Source organism: Mirounga angustirostris, unplaced genomic scaffold (genome assembly GCF_029215605.1).
Source record: "Mirounga angustirostris isolate CCGP_5_RB_7025 unplaced genomic scaffold, mMirAng1.0.hap1 SCAF_7, whole genome shotgun sequence".
NCBI lineage: Eukaryota > Metazoa > Chordata > Mammalia > Carnivora > Phocidae > Mirounga > Mirounga angustirostris.
Genome location: NW_026991715.1, coordinates 23,242,692 through 23,260,665, shown reverse-complemented (window position 1 = coordinate 23,260,665; position 17,974 = coordinate 23,242,692). Strand labels below are relative to the sequence as shown.

General features: G+C 40.4%; 1 long non-coding RNA gene across 3 annotated transcripts in view; it reads left to right on the top strand.

Moving 5' to 3' along the window:
• Window positions 1–17,974, top strand: part of LOC123855951 (uncharacterized) — a 130,830-nt gene that overhangs the window by 56,827 nt on the left and 56,029 nt on the right. Inside the window, exon 3 of one of the 3 annotated variants that reach the window (XR_010412992.1) lies at window positions 13,989–14,418. The exons of 1 other annotated variant lie outside the window; for it this stretch is intronic. This is a non-coding gene — a long non-coding RNA (uncharacterized LOC123855951). Of the gene's footprint in view, window positions 1–13,985; window positions 14,419–17,974 lie in introns of those variants that run through there. One more of the 3 variants, XR_010412988.1, reaches the window with a different exon arrangement.

Below are 17,974 nucleotides of genomic sequence, written 5' to 3'. Positions count from 1 at the left end.
CTTAGGTGTTCAGCTGGGACTCTTTAACAAAAAACAAACAAACAAATAAACAAAAACAAAAACAGATCAGCAGGAGAAAAACAACTCCTTAAAGTGGGCAATGCACACCATGGGGGAGAAACGTAAACCAAAACTAACTGAAAATGGCAGCTAAGAATTCTAGGTAATAGCTTAAAAGGGCGGCTCATACAGCATATTTAACAAAGAACAAGACATGTGTAAAGTAATGATAGGAGAAAGGAAACTAGTTTTAGGCTTCCAAGCATGAGGAACCGTGGGAAGGTGAATATATAGGGGGGAATGATGGAATACGTTTTGTTTGCAGTTTCCTTGGTGCCATCTCTGGGCTGATAAGAATGTCTTCTTCCCTGCTGGTACAGGCAAGGTATCTTTCACATGAGATTTTTATATTCTCTTCCAGGAAGAAAAAGGAGGATCAGTGTCTTTCTTGCACATGCAATTTTTTTTAAGTATCTTTAATACAAAATAATCAATACACAAAAGTGGATCACATATTCTGGTTTTCTTTAGTACCAAAGGTTTGCACACCAGTGAAAAGTGTTGTAGAGGATCTGTGAGCTCTCTCACCCTTGGAACAGTGGATCATCAACATGAGAAAAAAAAAATGGAGGTACAAATGCCGCTGCAATATGCAATTGGCATGTAGATTGCAGATGCAGCTATGATTGAAAACCCTGTGGATATACCTGCAGCAGTTAAGAGCTTGGACTTTGTTGTTGGACAGGACTTCCAACTCTGGGTCCTATTGTGTCTCAGCTTGCCTATTTCTAACGACAGAAAAAAATGCACATCTCACGGATCTGTGGTGAGGAAGAAGTGGGACAGTAAATGGAAAACATAATCTATATCCCTGCTTACAGTAATCACTTGATAAATTGAGCTATTACTGAATTTTTGATAGGAATAAAAACTGACTGTGAGTTAGTGAGAAAAGAGAAAGTACAGGTCTAATCAGCTTCACTGGGTAAGCATAATTATAAATATGCTGTTTTCCTTGGGTCTAAAGAATAAATCTTTCCAAAATTTATTGCATAGATCAGGAAAAAAAAAAAACCTGTGGATATAAACCAAATGCAGGTAAATATAATAAAATATATAAAAATAAAACATAATCAAAAAATGATAACATTATTGATAATACCTAAAATCCTCAAAATAATTTCCTTTTAAAAGCGTTTTAATACATACAGTCCAATCCACCAGATAATTGGATAAATAAAGGGACTCTTGTAAATGCTTGGGAGGCAGAACTTTATCGTTATAATTCTGAGGAAATAAAGTTAAAATAAACTTCAGGGTTTTAGAATCATAGAATTTTAGTGCTTGACAGAATTTGACAGTGATCAGGTGGTTCTAAAAGTTCTATGAGTCTTAGATACCTTTGAGAATCTGATAGAAGCTCTATTTCCTCTCCTTAGAAAAAGAAAATTTACTATATAATTTTGGAGGGTCCACAGATGTGCTGAAGCAAATCCATGGCCTTCTAGAGCAGTGTCTTATTTTATTTTTAAATAACTTTATTGAGATGTAACTTAAATCCCATAAAATTCACCCATTTTCAGTGTACAATTTAATGAACTTTAGTATATGTGCAGAGTTATACAATCACCAACAGGATCTAATTTTAGAATCTTTCCATCACACTGAAAAGAAATCTTAAGTCCATTTACAGTCACTCCCCATTTCTACCCCAGTCCCAGGCAACCACTAATGTACTTTCTGTCACTGCTGTATTTTTAGGGCTGAATTTTAATTTTTTTTCTTCTATCCATAATAAAAATATGTTTAACATCCAACTCATAGAAGCACATGCAGACACAACAAAAGTTTCATAGAACAATGCTCTTATTCTGTGTAATATACTCTGATATATGCCATTCCATTACAAAAATCGATTTTATGATCCACTGAGTTACAACCTCCGGTTCGAAAAACTCTGTCCTAGAGGGTCCACCTTAGGTAAAAATAAAACCAAACTGAATCCTGAAGCAGATGGCATCCTTATTTAACAGCTGAAGAAACAGTTCCAGAAATGTGACTTGCCCAAGGCGAAGTCAGGATTAGAAATCAGTTCTCTTTTGTCCTTCATTACTTGTTCTACCTCTGATTTCCATGAGATAAAAACACAAAAGAGGTTTGTAAAAAGTCATAAAAAATTACTAAGTGTTCAGAAGAAAAAAGTGTTCATGTGCTATAGTTTGGGGCAGGAAAAAGAAACTCGGTTCTTCCTAGGGGATTGGGGGAGTCCGAATGGCACAGCGGTGAGCGGTTGCCGTGGACCACGCAAGAAAGGCACACCTGTTGCAAGGTGACTAAAAGCATACCCTGGAGGCCAATTGCTTAATTGCCCAGTGTAGTGTTCAGGTAATTACAGCTGAAGCCAAGCAACCTTTTCCACTGAGATGGCTCCTGTGGCTTTTTTGCCCAGGAGTTTCTGGCAGGAGCAAGGATGCTTATAATCTTCAGTGACTGCAGCCTGCTTTCTGCAGTGCCTGTGGACTGGCACCCCATCTACATTCAGAGCACATGCCTACAAGGGCATCGTCATCCTTATTTGCTTTTGCTGCAAGTTGAAATGTTAGCTCTCCATCAACTGAATATTCAGTGCGATGATTATGAAACCTATTGCCTGTGACCCATATTTTGCATAACAAGTAGCAAATTGGCGGGTGATGGTAGGTTCCAATGTTAAGAATTCAGATGTTGAGCAGATAATCACTCCAGTAATTGATAATAACTGTGAAGAAGGCTATGAAGGAAAGGTACAGAGCCCCCTGAGATCACATAACAGGGGGTTACCTGGCTAGACCTGATGGATGATGAAATCCAAGCTTCTAGTCATTCTAGTTTACAAGATGGGCTCCTTGGCAGGAACATGTATGATTAAACACTTTGTCAACCGAAGCAGTTATGGACAAGTGTCACAAAGAATGAGAATTCCATTTGAGATTCCAATCCTAGAACATCTTAGAATCCCTTGCTCCTAGGAATAGAGCTAAGGGTAAATTAGAGAATGTGTTCTGTTGCTCTTCTTGTCCAAAGGAAGAACCAGATATGCAGGAATTAAATGCAGTCTGGCTTGAATGGAGTGTGAAGGGACTTAGGGAATAATAATTTTTAAAAAAAGGATGAAAAGTTCTTGTAGAGAATTAGGAAATAAGAAAACCAGGAAACACAGGATTCCAATAAGATGGCAGAGAACTGATACTGGAATGAGGAAACCAAAAAGTAGAAGAACGTGACAAGAGGAAGGGGAGATAAAAATCTATCCCAAGGAGGAGTATGAGCCTCTTCATACTGAGAAGTGTGTGATAATCTGGACTATCTGCAGAAGAAATACCATGCACACTTCCAACAATAAGGATGAATTAATAGTTGGCTCTTGAGAAAGGAGGGCAGGAGAATGTGAGTTGGAGGAGAGGGAAAAGGAAAAGAATGTGAAACTGAGAGTAGACTGCTGACCTGGGAAGAATCGTGATTCATCAAAGAGGGCCTTAAGCATTGGGGGCCTTAAAATTAACCTTTTGAGTGAAAAATGAAAGATATGATTCTCTCTTTGTGGCTATATGCAGATTTGATGTGGCCCATTGCTTGTCTTGCCCCAGGGCCACAATTGGGGTGGCAAGTTTAAAAAGACTTGTTGAGCCCATTTTTGGAAAAGAAATCAGTTTGGAAACATATTTGGGCAATAGTTTCCAGAAAAAAAAATTGATGTACTTTAGGTGTAGGAAAATTGTCATTCATTTTTTTCCAGTTAAGTTCTGTGACTTTACTTGAGTGATAAGGATTTAAAAGATAAGGATTCGAAAATGGGATCTGGGATCTGAAAATGGGGATTTAGGTCTTTAAATCATGGTTGCAAATAATAGGAGGATAGACATTTGGCTGGGGGCAGGCACATCTTCCTAGAATGGAGAAGAATGCATTTGCTTGGTCTAAAGTTTTTCGAACTGAATATGGAGGAGATGAAGAGAAGATGAACAGAAACACCCAGCCCTCTGGGGAAGTGCTGGTTGACATGGAAAGAATATTTTGGGAGCTTGTCAGATTTTGATAGTTGGCAAGGGCCCAAAAATAACCCTTGAAGCCTTAAACATCCATCCCTTGTGTGATAGGACTATAGATAGCAAGCAAGGTGAACAAAATGAGCCTGAGATTATAATCAGCAGGTGTGAATTCAGATGCATCACTCGGTCTGTCATGTCAGAGCCCTCATTGGACAAGCATGATTGGCAGAGCAGGGCGAGAGGAAAGGTGATGTGCGTTAAGAAGCTACCTACCTGGGAGGGAATCTTTGTACCTGCTGGTGCAAGCACCTTTGAGAACAGGAGAGAGGATGAAGCAAATTAGAAAAATGTCTCATTGTTCTACAAGTAGAGTCAAGGCCATCTGGTGAGTTAGATAAAATGAATAATGCATTTCTGATCCTGATCCTAAAATATTCACAGAGAAAATATATGGTAGTGGTGGAGGGTTTCAGATAGCTAGTCATCTGCCTAGGTGTCTCACATGGTTAAAGTTGATCAAGTTCTGGTCTGTCAATAAGGACAAGCACATTGACCAGAAAAGTCATTTCTGTAAGTCAGTGGTACCCTTTCTTATGCAATGTGAGTCATTTGATGGCTTCATCTCACGTGCACCGGTTTTTATACCTGGAGAACTGCAACTAACACCAGGTTGCAGCTCTCACAGAATGTAAATGAAACTTGGGCTCAAGAGTCAACTGACTAAAACAATCAAAATAATCTAAAATTTTATCTTCCCAATTTAAAGAAGAAAGTCTCTTCTATTTATCATTCAGATAGTATGTGGTGTCTGCCCCCTTCCTTTTCCATTCTTTTTTTTTTTTTAATTTTTTATTTATTTATTTGAGAGAGAGAGAGAAACAGCATGAGAGGGGATAGAGTCAGAGGGAGAAGCAGACTCCCCGCCGAGCAGGGAGCCCAATGTGGGACTCGATCCCAGGACGCCGGAATCATGACCTGAGCCGAAGGCAGTCGCTTAACCAACTGAGCCACCCAGGCGCCCTCCTTTTCCATTCTAATGGAGGACAGGTTTTGATTTTCCACTCAACATTACATGACATGCAGAGAAGGGTGTAAGAGCACTGCAAGAAGGGAAAATGGTGGACTGGACATCGGTCTTCAAAATAGTGTGCTAATTAGATGAAGTAAAGAGACCAGCGTGACTATAGCTGGCTGTAGTGTTGATTCGAGGAGGGAAGTGGTGGGAATTGACCTTGGATAGGTAGTTGGCAGTCAGTTTGTGAAAGTCATGAGTGCCAAACCAAGTTGTTGGAGTTTTATGTTCAAAGTATTGGAACTCCGGAAATGTATGAGTGGGAAATGTCAAGTTGAGAATGACCTTTAGGAATATTAATTGGGTTGCCATTGCTAGGGTAAATTTGAGGACTAAGGGCTTTAGAAAGATACTGAACATAGGGAAATCAGATAGGAGAAGAGTTTAACAGTGCAAGCCCGAGCTGGAAGAGGCTGGCAGGATAGGGGCAACGGAAAAGAGATGGAACAAAGATGATGTAAAAGAAGAATTGTCAGGGTTTGGTACGTGAGAAAGAGGGAGGCCAGACTATGCTGAAATTTTGAGTTCAGGTGACCAGGGTAATGAAAGAGAAGATGAAGAATGAAATTATAGATATATGACTTCTTGGTGATAGCAGGAAATCCAAGGGTAGGAGTCCAGGAAACAGTGTGAGATGAGAGAAAGCAGAAAAGGTCCAAAGTTCAAGGTAGAAATACAGATTTTGAATTCATTTTCACAGAGCGAATTGCTGAAGCTACAAGTATGTAAGTTTTGTGTTTTTTTAAAGATTTTATTGATTTATTTGAGAGATAGAGCACACAAGTTTGGGGGGGGGAGGAGCAGAGGGAGAGGGAGAAGCAGACTCCCTGCTGAGCAGGGAGCCAGATGTGGGGCTCGATGGGGGGGCTCAACCCCAGCATCATGACCTGAGCTGAAGGCAGGCATTTAACTGACTGAGCCACCCAGGCACCCTAAGAACGTAAATTTTAACAAAAACATTCATACTGTTAGAACTGTTTTTTTGCCAAATACTTTTCCTCCAGCAAATATGGTTTTCATGCCTTTATCAGTCAAGGTTCAGTTGTAGACAACAGAGTCTAAGCAGAAAGTCGTTGGCTGTTCAGAGGTTTGTGAAATCATTGTGGAGGAGAGAGATGAAGAAACAGACTGTAGGCTGAGCTTCTAGGAACGACTCTCCAAACCTCATTACAGAACTGGGCATCCAGATGAGCTGCTGCAGCCTCCCTCCCCTGGGGCCAGGAAGACCCTGGATCAGGGGGCCCCTGTCACTGCTGCTGACCACAGGACAATGTTGGGTCTGCCACAGACCATGAGAGGAAAATGCTCATGGAACCCTGCCTCTCTCTCTGAAGGTCTTTCTGAACCATAATCCCAAACCAGAAATTTAAAAGGACCAGGGCATTTTGTTTCTAAGTTTTCCAGCTTTTACATACTAGAAGGGATTTGGCATAAATGTTGAGAAAGCCAATCCACAAAATTTAACATAGTGTTTCAGCTTTGTTTTATAGTGAATACCTGTTGTCAAGTTGCACCTTTAGTTTGTACAACTCTCTTAATCAGACCAATGGGACTGCAGCCCTGATCTTTCTATAGGCACAACATCGATGTTTCTTTGTTATTAGCATATTCTCCACAGAACTACTAGTTCAGACATGACAGCAAGGGCCAAGATTCTGAGGTTGTGTTCAGGATCAATGGAAAAGCAGGTCAACATTGATTAATAATGTCCACCCAGGGATGGGGAGAGGGCAACGGTACCTTTTATTTGCCATCTCCATACTTCATTGCTTCATTAGTGATAAACTTATTGCTTTGTGACTGTAGACCACTATTCTTACATGTTAGAAGAAACAGCTTCTCCAACATTTTAGTGGCTGAAAACGTTTTCTACTAGTAGGATGCATACTAAGTCCTAAGTACCCCAAGCATACTATGTTGTTATTTTAACTATTTTTTTTTTAAACTCTAGGCTTATCCAGTAGTACCCACCCTGCTTCCTCTACGACTCGTCTGCTGATTTTGCCCTATCTTTTTCTGGAATTGCTGCCTCAGAAGGGTCAGGTTCCTCTGTGGGAGGAGGAAGAAATGGCATCAGGTGGTGTGGGTAAGGCTAGGAATGGCCTACAATGAGCAACTTCCAATTCTGAAGAAGGGAAGTAATGCTAGCCTGAGGGGATGAACTCTTCTGCTTCTGCTGGGAGGGATTTCCTCACTTACAGGGACCTGGTGGAGTCAATCTTAGGTCTTCCGAATGTCTCTTTCCGCCCCTTGGTACTCATACTTGAAGGTCCCCTGCTCTCTGCTGCTTCACTGATGACTTCTTCCCATCCCCAGTCCAGACAGAATTCGCCACTCCTTTTCTCTGTTGTTTCACATTACTTGGTATACACACCCTCTGTTGTAGCAAATAGCGGATGACGATTTTTTTTAAGTAGCCTCCACGCCAATGCGGGGCTTGAACTCATGACCCTGAGATCAAGACCTGAGCTGAGATCAAGAGTTGGGTGCTTAACCGACTGAGCCACTCAGGCGCCCCTCAAATTACATTTTTAATTGTTTATGTACATGTCATGTTTTCAAGTTGAGCTGCTCAAAGGTAGAGGCTGCTTTTGTAAAACTACTACTGATTGAGCATTTTATATATGTTATCTCTTTTGGTTCTTAAAATAAACCTAAGAGGAAATAGGCAAAGAGCAGCTAAATATCATGCTGCATTGTAAGGTAAATGCTTGGCAGAAACAGGGATGAAAGTAGGTCATGTTTTATGTGTATACGTAGCCCAGTGCTTGGCATTGGGCATGGGGGATGCCAATAAGTGGTCATCAAATGAGTAAGTAATTAAGTGAATAAACTATATCCTACAAACTACAAGGAAACCCTTTGATTTCTAGCTGTAAACATGTCCTTTCAGTTACTCTCAGAGCTCTGAGCGTGCTGCAGACTTTAATTCAAACCAGACCTCAATACCTAGGAAGAGGAGACTATATCACAAAATTATCAGAAACAGCGCAGCTAACCACCTCACTTAAGGTCATCTAGTGAGCCTAGCATTCCCAATAATGTGCTTCTCATCATATTGATTATTTAAAGATTCAATTTAAAATGTTAATACTGCAGTGTCAGAAACGTACAAATGTGAAGAGAAGATGGAATAAAAGAAGGCTTCGTTTCATCATATCAATTAAGCTTTGTCACGCACTGTGTTCAGACGAGAGCTTTTCTTTTGCTAAATAAGACCCACCTAAGGAACTTTGATGGAAAACTTTCTTCCCCATGTTTGTACAGTCTTCCTTGATGACTAATTTTTGGTACCAAAATCTTCCAGTGCCCCAAAGGAGTAGGTTGCTCTGATTTTAATGAACAAAGGTATTTTACAACTAGGTTGGTTTTCGATCTAATGATCTATTGTCCGCTGGTGTAATTAATAAATGGCAGTCAGGTGTCTGAGTTAGTTTTTGGCTTGGCTTTTCTGCTGTGATGTGGGTTTTTCCAGCACTAGGTCTTCTTTCACAATTACCATTCAGAGGGGGGGAGGTTGGGAGTGGCCGTGTGCTTCCAGGGTGCTGCATCGGGAATGCTGAACTCTATTCCCCAGGGTTCATGAGCTCACCCTGTTTCCATGTGTCACTGCACATGTGTTGGATCCTGGTGGAAAAATAGTTGGGTTTGAGTGGAAATAGCAGGGAGTGGGACAGCTGCATTTCAAAGCTTTTCATTTCCTTTTCCTCTGCATCTAGCATATGGCTCAAATAGCGTTGCTGACTGTATAGTTCTGTGTAACTTCCCCTGTCATTTAGTTTTCTCTTTCACCCCTGTGCTGACACCGTCCCTAATCCTAAAAGCCAAATCCCATTCCCATTGTCTGTCTCTTAGGAATATGAGTTTTATTTTGATTCACACAATTTAAGAAATTCAGGCTCTAAGGAATTCTGATGTAACCTAGGAGTATTTTTCAAATGATCATCCACTGTAAAATTTTTTTTCTTTCCTTTTTTTTGGGGGGAGAGTGGGTAGAGGTTTGGGAAGAGGCAGTAAGACATGATGAACCCGTGGTAGTAGAAGTGGAGATTTGTTTTCTGGTCCTAACTCTGCCTCTGATGAAATGACTATTAAACTTTTGTGTCTGTAGAACAAGAAAGTTGAAGCCTAACTGGATGACTTCTAAAATCCTTTACAGATTAAAAAAAAAAAAAAAAGATTCTGGGATTTTATTTATTTAGTTTTAGATTTTTTTTGTTTCCTAGAATTTGAGTAAAATAGAATTTGGAGGAGATACAAAGTATGAATAGGACTGTTTTTATACAATATGGATTTTCTACCATAAACACATTCTCTATCGATTTGTTGTTCTGTACATTTTCTGTGAATCAAATTCTTTTTTTTTTTTTTAAGATTTTATTTATTTATTCATGAGAGACAGAGAGAGAGAGGCAGAGGGAGAAGCAGGCTCCCAAGGAGCAAGGAGCCCGATGTGGGACTCGATCCCAGGACCCTGGGATCATGACCTGAGCCGAAGGCAGACGCTTAACCATCTGAGCCACCCAGGTGCCCTGTGAATCAAATTCTTTAAAATTATCTGTAGTTCACAATGTGTTTAGATCTGTTGGAATATAATTAGATCCACTTGAATGACTTTCAGATTGACCATTAAATAGTCTCTGGAACTATATTGGTTTATTGAAAACAGGACCTTAGTGTCTTCTTAAGAAGACATGGAATCATTTATGTTAGGAAGAAACTTACTAGAATAGATTAGTCCGGGAATTTGTGCTCAGGATTCTAGCTTCTATTACCCCTTCCCCTCCTTAATTTTGTACTTGATTTACTACTTTAGCCTTCAACAATCACTTTGTCTCTCTAGGCCACAGATGCCCAGCTAATAAATAGTGACATTAATTCAGAATTACGTAGAACTTAAGGATTACTAAATAAATTTCTGTAACATGTTTTGAGATATTCCAATAAAAAGTGATAAGGACAATGTCTTATTTTAGTTTCACTTTCCTCTTCATGCTATTAAAAACATTCAACATGGGAAATACTATTTCTACCTTCCAAGCAGAACTTTTGAGGATGTTGATGATATTAGCAACACTTTTTAAAAGAAAGATCCATCAGATATTTATTAAGTATAAGCATTCACATTATTTATTAAGCTGCAACTCATTAGTATTAAGTCCCCCCCCCCCCCGTTTTTCCTGGGAACTCTCCAATTTCTTTGCATATCTTGGTCATTAAAGGTATCCTATATCCACTAACAAGAGAGTGACTTCACTTTGTGCCAGATAGAAACTCTAATTCTCCTTAGAGAGTATAAATTCCTTTATTTTGTGTAGAATGGATCAGAAGCACATCTTTCTTAGTTCTGTGAAGGTCGCTTTTATTCAAGGACCTTTATTCCCTGGCCTAATTTAGCCATAAGCGTCCTTTAAAGATGAATAGTACTGATGATTGATAAATAAAATCTGCATAGAGATATAGCTAGTCACAGTCCAGAGACTCTGTTCTTTATCTTTGCCAGGGGATTTTCAAATCCACATGTCTTTGCAGATTAAATACTTATCTCCTGGGATGAATAATTTAAAACATCAAAAATTTACTTTGCTTTGAAGTGGCTGGTATGTGAACTAACTACATTATTGTCATCCAGATCCCTTTATTATTTCATTTTTTCACGGTTTTCAAATGTTACAACAAATTGAAGTTCTGCTGGGTCAGGAAGATGGGCATTTTCTCTGCTGATGTGTATCCAGGTTTGAGTGGGGACTGTCTCGGTCTGTTGAGACTGCTATAACAGAATACCATTGACCGAGTGCCTTATAAGCAACAGAAGTTTATTTCTCACAGTTCTGGAGGCTGGGAAGTTCAAGACTGAGGCACTTGCAGTAGGCCTTCTTTCTGGTTCCTAGATGGGTCTGTTGTCGCTATGTCCTCACATGATGGACAGAGCAGGGGAGCTCTCTGGGCTTCTTTTAGAAGGACACTAATCCCATTCATGAGCGCTCCACCCTCAAGACCTACTCACCTTCCAAAGGCCCTTTCTCCTAATTGGGAATTTGGATTTCAACATACAAATTTGGTGGGAGACATACTCAGTCTATAGCAGGGACATAATTGGAGGACTCTTTAAGAAAAAAACAGGAAAAAAAATTTTTTTTTTAATTTAAAAAAATTTTTAAAAAACAACAAAAGAAGAAAGAACAGGAAGTACATATGAAAGTGAATATATATTTAGAAAAAGAAACCATATACACATAAAATTTAAGAGGTGACAAATGCCACAATTTAAATTAAATTAAATTAAGTACCTGAAATTAAATTTCCCTTTCCCCAATATTTTTGGGTGTATGCTCTTTGATTACCTCTTCACATGGGGTGCCTGGGTGGCTCAGTCGTTAAGCGTCTGCCTTCGGCTCAGGTCATGATCCCAGGGTCCTGGGATCGAGTCCCACATGAGGCTCCCTGCTCGGCAAGAAGCCCGCTTCTCCCTCTCCCACTCCCCCTGCTTGTGTTCCTGCTCTCGCTATCTCTCTCTGTCAAATAAATAAATAAAATCTTTAAAAAAAAAAATGATTACCTCTTCACATATCAACAAATTTAAAATTTTTATATCACTTTTTTGTAGAGAAAATAGAATGATTTTGTCACTCGAATGGTTGATTGAAATTTGTTTTTTATCATTGTTAGTTTACAGAAGTTTCTTTATTTCCACAACCCAGTTTTAGTCACGAAAATTATAGGTTGTTGTCAAATTTAGGAAACCTCTAAAAGTTTCATGCACAAAATGTACTCTCTGCAGCATTCCTCCAAACACAGAAATTGCAATAAACTTTATTTCATGCAATTGCCATCGAAAGGAACAAAAATATGGTGTGTTTATAATTGTGTATGCTGCCTTACTAAGTATATGCCTGACAGAAAGAAAACTTCTACTTTCACTAGTCATTTACGTAAGGAACTGCAACTTCCACTCACAATTTTACAAGTCCGATGACTGGGAGAGTTTTCTAAAGACCAGCTCTGACTCCCTGTTTCCTTCTTCAGCCACATCCTTCTGTTGCCGGGTACCGAGCACACGTTATGTCACAATATAACCTCTAGCTCTGTATATATGCGTTGTGATGCCAGTGAGCATGGGAAGCATCAGAAATATTCCTGAAAGCCATTTCTTACACGAGGATGACTTGCAATAATATTTATACATGGAATTGATTGTGAATCCATGAATGTATCTCATTGATTGTAGACGTTATTTATACATCTACATATACATACATCAGTATATCTCATTGAAAGTAGATGTATTTATACTCTATTCGATTTCTCCTTAATTGGAGGTTAAACATGCCTACAGGCAAGTTCCCACCACCAAAATGACAAGTTAAGTGACCGCTGGGACATAGGAGTGGGAAAAGACAGTGGTCTTAACTAATTACTGTTAGAAGATGTCACATTTTTATATTTTACAGAAATACAAAATCCTCTGAGCACATTGCTGGCATCTCTCCCAGAGCTTGGAAGGTACCTATGAAAGTGAGGATTCTGAACTGTATATGTTATTAATGTGAAAGAAAACCTGAGTCTGGCCAAGTGCCTGGGCTTTTTGCTTTTGGAAATACTGTTCTTTATATCTCTGGTCCAGGTATAAATACCCCTTAGAGGCACCAGAGCGCAGTGTGGATAACAGTATCTGCAGTCATCCTGGGAGGAGTAGACATCTCTCTTTCCCTGTGCTTTTGTTTCTCGTATTCCCAGAGCCTAGCATTATACTTCGTACACATTGTGTGGAGAAGCAGGGACATGGGCCCGTTTTCAGGGTTCAAACCCCCTTTCACAATCTGGGTTTCGGAAAATTCGTTTATGTTTATGAGTCTCACTTGTAAATTGGAGTTAATAATCCATACCTTTAAAGGTTTCTGCGAGGGACACCTGGGGGGCTCAGTTGATTAAGCATCTACCTTCGGCTCAGGTCATGATCCCAGGGTCCTGGGAGTCCCGCGTGGGGTTCCTTGCTCAGCGGGAAGCCTGCTTCTCCTTCTGCCTGCTCTGTCTGCCGCCCTCCCTGCTCGTGCTCTCTCGCCTTCTCTCTCTGAAAAATAAATAAATAAAATCTTAAAAAAACAGTTTCTGTGAGAATCCGTGGTAATGCAAGTAATTAGTTCATTTTTGTGAGCCTTGGTTTACTCGTTTACAAAATGAGATTAGTAACACCGATCTTGAAAGGTTGATTTGAGGATCTGACATAATACATATAAATTGACCTGCACAGTGCTTGGACTATAGATAGCATTGGCCAATAAATCATCACTACTTGTGGGAAAGGCTCACCAAATATTCTTTTTTTTTTTTTTAATTTTTTATTTATTTGCGAGAGAGAGAATGAGAGAGAGCACATGAGAGGGGGGAGGGTCAGAGGGAGAAGCAGACTCCCTGCCGAGCAGGGAGCCCGATGTGGGACTCGATCCCGGGACTCCAGGATCATGACCTGAGCCGAAGGCAGTCGCTTAACCGACTGAGCCACCCAGGCGCCCCTAGACAAGATAATTCTTTTTTTTTTTTTTAAGATTTTATTTATTTATTTGAGAGAGAGAGAATGAGAGGGGGGAGGGTCAGAGGGAGAAGCAGACTCCCCGCCGAGCAGGGAGCCCGATGCGGGGCTCGATCCCGGGACTCCAGGATCATGACCTGAGCCGAAGGCAGTCGCTCAACCGACTGAGCCACCCAGGCGCCCAGCTCTCCAAATATTCTTGAGTTCTTCTACGCGTCCCAGTCTACCTTGCTGGGAGGGCTGGCATCACGTGACTACGTCTGACCAATGAAATGTGAAGGGAGAAGTGGCATTTCTGGGCCAAGACAGTTCAAAGCCAATAATGTATTTTCTGCAACTCCTTCTACGTCCATAGCAGCACCCTTGATGATGGCGTAGCTAGACTATACAAGGAGCCTGGATCCCGGAGTCACTATCAAAGGACAACTTCAACGGGAGGACTTCTGGACTGTATTGGACTTTGTGAGAACATGAAATAAAAGTTGATTGTGTTAAGGCATTATGGTTTGGGGTTTTTTTTTTTTTTTTTTTTATTACTGTAGCTTAGCCTAGCATTATATATGATTATTACTGTTGTTCTTGTTTTTATTGGTATTACTTTTGAATTGAACAATTCACAAACATTGGTGCTTTTACTGATACATGGAGCTGGAATACTGGCTCCTGTACTCGGTAATGGGGACATAAAAATGTTCCCGTTGCACATAAAACCCCTGGTTCTTCCACAAACATGGATTCCAAGGAGGTCAAACTAAAATAAAATAGGAAGGAGAAAACAGTGCATTAAATTTTCCACTGGGCTCACCAGCTAATCCTCTTTATTCAGGTTATTTCCTTGAAACCCTGACTCTAAGAGTCAATGCATATTTTCATGACTTATTAAAAAAAGTCAATATCTGTGTTTTTATTTTTGGAGGGGCCATCGCTTAAACTACATTGAAAACCTCCATTTAACCACTTTTTTTTGATGGTGTGACTCAAAAAATGATTCCAGATGCCAGTTCTCTTTGGGAAGACTGGTAGAAATGCTAGCTTGATGGGCTGTTCCTTTGATCCTTTGCAGTTGTTACCAAGAGCTTCCAGAAATAGACATAATGCAAGAGACCAGTGCGAACTGTGCCAAGGCGTTAGTACCTGAGTTAGGACATGCTACCCCCAAATATGCCATTTTGGAATCTTGATTATTTTGAGCTGAAGGCACCTGTAAACAGCAGATGCAGGAAGAGCTCTCTGACTTAGCCTTTTCTTTCTTTCGTTCTTTCTTTCTTTTTAAGATTTTTAAAAATCTATTTGAGACGGAGGGAGAGAGCCCATGAGCAGGGGGGAGAGGCAGGGGAGAAGGAGAAGCAGGCTTCCCGCTGAGCAGGGAGCCAGATGCAGGGCTCGATCCCAGGACCCTGGGATCACGACCTGAGCTGAAAGCAGACGCCCAACTGACTGAGCTACCCCAGGGCCCCTGACTTAGCCTTTTCTACCTAAAAACAGGCCATGAACAAGATGCCCTCCCTGTACCAGGAAGAGAAGAACTTATTCTTATGGACAGAGAGTGGGAACTGAGGCTGAAATGGAGCTGTGCAAACAAATGTACTCAGATAACCTCATCTTCTACTAGTTCTGCCTCTCCCTGCATCTCCTTGTACTGCCTCCAGCTCAGACCTCTTCGTCTTATTATTTTTCACAATTTATCATTTCTTTGTCCAAAAGGTATAAATGCTTTCTGCTCCAGTCACTTCTTCAGGTTTTCATTCTCTTGTGGAGTCCATTGCACCCCCTGCCCCTGCATGCACATAGGGGAAGGGAGGGAAAACTGAATGGGAAGAAATCAGAGAGGGAGACAAACCATGAGAGACTCTGGATTCCGGGAACCAAACTAAGGGTTACAGAAGGGAGGGGGAGCGGGGTGGGGTAGCCGGGGGATGGGTATTAAGGAGGGCACGTGATGTGATGAGCACTGTGTGTTATATGCAATTAATGAATCACGGAACACTACACCAAAAATTAATGATGTAGTGTATGCTGGCTAAATGAACATAAAAGGAAACAAAAACAAAAAACTTGCATGCTTTTCTCCTATTAATCTGCCTTATATCCATTAATTCTTAAGCCCAGCCAGAGACCCTAAGGGGGTAGAGGAGCATTTTTCCTCCCCTATATAACCAAAGTAATGTCAATTTGGAAATTCATGTCAGGCTCCAGAGGAGAGGCAATTCCACAGGTCAGGAGATTAGAAAGTGAGGCGGGACGTAAATGCTTTGGGATATAGGCCCTGAACCAACTAAGACAGCTGGATCTCGTTCTTTCTGAATGCTGCCAGCACACCTGGGAAGGTGGCAGACAGGCAGCAGGGCTGAGGGCCAGGCTGCAGGCTTAAGGATATGGAATTAACTTAGACTCTCAGCCCAGTTTGAGAAAAGAGAGAATTCTTTTGACACGTAGGAAAAGTGCTAATGTTCATTAAAGATGTTATAAAAGAAATATCTGTGCATGGACTTAAAAAGTAGTATCACTTGACTGCATTTGAGGTTCAGGTGGGTTTCATAACTTTAGGCTAAATATAGACAGAGGGCTTTATTATATTAAGTATATATTATATATTATATAATATATATATTAAGTATATATTATATACTTAACCATATTAATATGGTCTTTGGTGCCAGACATTCCATGACAGAAAAAAGAGCAAAGACAGAAACAGAAAAACACACACACAAACCAAGCAAAAAAATTCCCACACATCTACTGAGACTCCTTAAATCTCCAAATGAGCCATTCTGATGTAGAAATTCTTGGATAGTTGTAACAAGTGGGTCTAACTTAAAAACTCTTCTGGACAATCATGAGCTATGAATATACATTCAGAAGGATTTGAAGAAATCTACATAATAAATTGCAGATACATTTCTAATAGGGAGAAATGCAGAGGAAAAGAAGAGGCAGGTATTCTGAAATTACGAAGTCTTTGTGATGTCTTATCAGTAGAATCACCGTCCAGAACGACGCTAGCTTTGCTTTACTCACAGTGGACACCTAGTTCCCCTGAGGCAAATAAGAACACCTCCAGGAAAAGGAGAAGAAAATACTCCCCCCTCCCCCTTACGGGCTGTAGTGCTTCTCCCACTTTCCAGAGTAGCTGCCTCCTGCCAGAGACCTGCCTGTGGTCCTCCCTCAGGTCAGCTCAGTCTGGTTAATCACCTGCAGGCTTCCTAACTACCTCGGCTCCAATTCTTTCCTAAAGCGGTGGTTTGCAAGATCTAGCATTGGAATCACCTGTCCAGTTTATTATAGCACAGCTATAATGTGCTAGCCCCACTCCCAGAGTTTCTGGTGTAGTCGTTCTGGGGTGGAGGTCTGGAACTGTCCTCTCCAACAGGTCCCCTGGAGATGCCGTTGCTGCCGGTCGGGCAGTCACCCTTGAAGAAATGCTGTGTTCATATATACAGTAGAAGTACTTTTATAGCAAATTATATTTATTACCAAAGTGAATCCTTTTCTGTGATCCTGGAGCATGCCTACCAATCACTTTTTCTTGCTTGATGCTGAGTGCTTAAAATGTGTCTAAAATGTGTGCATTATCAAATGATAATGTGTTGGACAAAACTTACAGGGCCAGATTTTCTAATTTTGTCCTTTATCACCTTTCTTTTTTGGACTTTAAATACAATTTCACCATTTGTGCTCCAACCCTGCATCCCTGGACTTTGGGGAAAAGACTCTCTTCCTCTCCAGCCATCTGTTTATCAGGGACGGGCTCTTTCTTCCTTGTTTTTCCTCTTCACAAGTAAGGATGATAGTCTAAGAATACATTAACTTTAGTAAAATCATCGTAAATAGACAAGATACTATAATCTGTTCTACTTATCTCACCTCCATCTCAGAAATAGCACTACTCCATCCTAGCTGTTTTTCTATTATTTGATCTTCTATTGTTTTTTCCTCTATGGAAAATATGATATCATCCTTACAGATGAGAATCTAGTTTAATTCCTTTTATTCTGAAAATTCTTTTTTCTTTTCTCCAGGTTCATGACATGTTAGCATCAGTCATTTTTGTGTCACACGGTGTCCCAGCTTGCATTTTGCATTTGCTTATTTTCATGATATATATATTTTTTTACTGTGGTAAAATGTACATAGCAAAGCTTACCCTTGTAACCAATTTCAAATGTATAATTAGGTGGCGTTAAGTACATTTACAATGTGTTACTATCACCAATATCTTTGTCCCAAACCTTTTTGTCATTCCAAAGAAACCCTGTGCCCATTAAACATTAACTTTTCATTCTCCTCTCCCACCAGTCCCCAGTAACACCTATTCTACTTTCCGTCTCTGTGGATCTGCCA